The sequence below is a fragment of the Brassica oleracea genome, chromosome C4 (genome assembly GCF_000695525.1).
Source record: "Brassica oleracea var. oleracea cultivar TO1000 chromosome C4, BOL, whole genome shotgun sequence".
Classification (NCBI taxonomy): Eukaryota; Viridiplantae; Streptophyta; class Magnoliopsida; order Brassicales; family Brassicaceae; genus Brassica; species Brassica oleracea.
The window spans coordinates 47,848,354-47,852,622 of record NC_027751.1 but is presented as its reverse complement, the minus strand read 5'-3'; positions in this window follow the sequence as shown (position 1 = coordinate 47,852,622).

The following is a 4,269-nucleotide window of genomic DNA, read 5'->3' as shown; positions in this document are numbered from 1 at the left end:
TCCTCCAATGCCTCCTCAGTAACATCATGACTCCTCAGAAGCATCATGCCTCCAATACTCCATCACTATCTGCCAGAAGACAGAAATCAGTAACAAAAGAGACTCATATGCTCACCCAAAGATAATCTTCTCCTTGGTAACTCCCCATATAGCGGACAACATAAAGAAATGTATCTATGAAACTTGACAACCTAGTACAAGAAAAAGTTATAGTATCGCGTTTCATAATATCCAGCCTATTTATTTAAAAAATGATATACATATGAGCACAAAAAAATTTAAACTTTAGCAAAAGCAGAGTATTTTAATTACTAATAAATATTAAAGTATGATTACTAAAAGACTAATATAAACATTTTTTTCCTTTTCCATCTCTTCAACTGATACCATTTGACTAATATGAAACAAAATATGAATTTGTGTTATTCCAAACAGAACATTGTAATCTTCGGAATAAATTTCTCTCATTTTACAAATATTTCATAAAAATTATTAATAGTAATATAACATTTCAAATCAAACACAAAATTGAAATAGCCCATATTTCTTAATATAAAAATTAATAATAGTAATACAATATTCAAATCAACACAAATTTGAAATAGTCCATTTTCCGCGCGTAGCGCGGACAAAGTCTCTAGTACTTTTATAATTGTGTTCCCCTTAGACCATGTGGAAAGTAAAATTTCAAAACCTACTTCAAATTTTGCGCTATACTCCTTACATTTGTTACAACTAATATAAATTTATAAAACTTTTTATAAATAACTAACACATATATAAAAATATTACAGCAATATTAATTAATAAAAGCTTACATTAAAATATAAAACTAGACATAGAAATACATAATTAAATATTAAACGACAAACAAAATATCATATTATTCCATAAAATTATTTCCGTAATGCTTTCATATGTGATCAACTAGTGCATTTCCAAGTGAAAAATGATTATACTTTAAAAAAAATATAAAGCTTGTTTTAAATTTTTATTTAGTTTTATGTGTAAAACTTAAATTTATAAAAATAAATTTGAAGATTTATGAGATATAATTTTTTTTAAAAGATTAAAATGAGAAATGAGAAAATACTTAACAATCATACATAAGATGTATAATTGTAAAGACCAAAATGTAAATAAAAAGATGAAACTTCAAATTTGAAGATTTGAATAGTAACATTCTGTATTTGAAGTTTCACTACTCAAAACTTTAAATTTGAAATTTTGAAGTTTCTTTTTACAGGTAAAAAAAATTCTATATTTAAAGTTATAGAGTGTCTTTTGGAGATGATCTTAGTACCAACTGTCCTCGAAAAAAGTCTATTTCAAACCCAAATTTCTCGATCATGCCTATTCTATCATGTACTTTAGTATAGTGTCTATTCTATCACAAATTCAACAAAATTTTAAAATATCTATACGAATTTTTGGTGGTTAGTTAACCGTTTCTACAGGTGATTAAATAGCTAAAATGACATTTATGTTAAAACAACGCATTTTTTAAATAACACAACATTAAAATTTTGAATTTTATAGACTTCAAACCCACCTATTGGTGGATGAAATTCTTCTATTTATCCGTCAAGACGTGAATTTGAAGTGAGTTTTATCCATCAAGACGTAGATTCGAAGTTTGTAAAACTCAAAATTTAAATTTTATGATAGTTATAAAACAAGGTTGTTTTAACGAAAATATCATGTCAGTTTTCTAGTCACTCGAATAAATGGTTTACTAATCATCGTTATAGTCAATATATATATATATATATATATATATATATGCACATTTATAAACGTTTGTGTTGATATTTTAAAATTTTGTTAAATTTATAATGGAATAAACACCATATTAAATTTCATCATTGAATAGGCACGATACAGAAAGTTTCATTAGTACAACGGTCAATTAATATTTCTACGTGGTTTGAGATTCAAGCTTCAAACCCCACAAATTATGAATATTATAAAAAGATTGGTTACAATATAAAAGATTAGTCTCCCACATTTTTAAAAAGAAAATTGAAGAAAAAAAAACTTTAAAACCTTAAAAAAATAGCTGTTGAGAAAAGTGAACAAAACAGTTTTTTTTAAATTAGTTTCTAAAACTCTACAAAATTCTCAAACCTATAAAAATTGATTGGCAATTTTATTAGTTTTCATAGCTTTACGCAACCAACAAACATCAACAGCCTAATCCTCAATCGAACCATAGGATGGTGAAGAATACAATTAGATATAGATCAAAATGGTATAATTAAATGTTAATTCTTATAAAACATATAAAATTGGTAGTTGTAAAATCGTCTGTGTAATAGTTTCTATTAATGTAATAATTATCGATACTTTAAAAAATAAGTTTTAATGTAGGAAAGTAATTTGGTTGAAGAAAAACAAAATCATCGTTCTCATCATTCTGGGGATAAAATAAAAGCAAATGGGTTTGACTTCTACTTCTACTAGGTTAAAATCATTGGATTAAAAATTCAAAACGATCATGCCTTTCATCCAACGGAGCAGATTAGGATAAGATGGTGATTATGAGAAAAATATTTGTTTTGTAAATATCAGTTTTACTTCAACAAAACGTTACGTTGTTCAGTTAATAATTTTGTAAGTCAAGTATATACAGGGATTGACAAAAGAAAATTCAGACACTTGGACAAGATTTTTTAAAACGTGATTTTAATAGGAAAAAGTATTTTTACAGCCAAAAAAATAGTACGAGCTGAAATTGTTTCGTATGATATTTTAAGTAGTAAGGCTAGTTATGAAAACTAAAAGTAATTTTTTGTGTAAGAGAATATAAATAAATTTTTAAATTTCTAAATATCATAGACTCTGATACTGTCGGACTCGACTCCTAATTCAGTTGACCTTTTATTTAAAAAATAATTTTATTTTACTATACTAATTTACCATTTCTTTTTTTCTTAAAATATCTCCAAAAACAACATTATTCTAAAGACAATTTTTTCAAATAGTTTTTAAAGCTTTTTTACTAAAAGGCGTCCAATAAAATAAAGACAAAAAAACTTTATTAAAGAGAGAAAATACTATTCTATCATTCTTGCTTAAATATGAAAAATTGTTTAAATAAATAAATAAAAAGTATTTCTGAATTCTATGTTTTCAAATTTGAACATTTTATAATTTTTTTAACTTTCTTAAAATTTTCTTTTTAAAATTTGAAAATATTTTTTAAACTATTTTTGAAAAAACTTTACAAAATTATTAATATTTATTTATTTTAAAAAATTCTAAATCTTACCTCGTAAATCTAAATCTAGATTAGTCAACTCTAAAAGATAATTGTCTATTAATCTTTACCAAAACTTCTTTTGTAATTTTTTTCTTTTTAAAAGCTCTTTTGGTGAAAAAAATAAAAAAAAAATTGTCCTATAGAATTTCTCTTATTTATTTTAATGTTTAACAATCTTTTGTTTATTAAATGAGTGGCACTTCCACTGAGAGTCATACTTCTTCCAAGTCAAGTTGTGTGGGTGACGTAACTGTAGTTAAAAGTTTCAACTTGAAACCCACGTCTCTTTTTATACCACATACCTTCTCTCAAGTTCCTTAAACCAAAATAATTCTCTTATTCAACAGTTTTCATGATCACCATGTCTGAATCTCGTGTGCGTATGCGTCTGCATTTTCTCTCGCTAATCTTGCTCTGCTGTGTCTCACTTTCAAAACCGTTCACGGTAGTTATCGTAAGATATCAAACTAAGTCTCACATTACATATTAGACAAATGATAGTTTAATATATAAACAGATGTCCAAATTTAATAGTACGAAGTCTTTTGGGATGGAAACAAAAGTAAATCTATGCGGATCAGCCTCTTATGCTCAAAATAGACAATATCGTACTAATCAGATAATAAAGAGTTGGACACGAGATTTTACAATCCTAACAATTGATATCAGAGCGGTTGACAAAAAAATCTATAAAAAGAGTAAAATACCCTTCGAAAGATGAATGGGATCGTTCTGACTTCTGAGTGATGAATGAGAGATGTTTGTGGAAGAGATCAAATCAGAAGATCCTGAAAATTAGTCGTGGGACATAAGATGAATATGATCATGAAAATGTTAATTCTTATAAAACATATAAAATTGGTAGTTGTAAAATCGTCTGTGTAATAGTTTCTATTAATGTAATAATTATCGATACTTTAAAAAATAAGTTTTAATGTAGGAAAGTAATTTGGTTGAAGAAAAACAAAATCATCGTTCTCATCATTCTGGGGATAAAATAAAAGCAA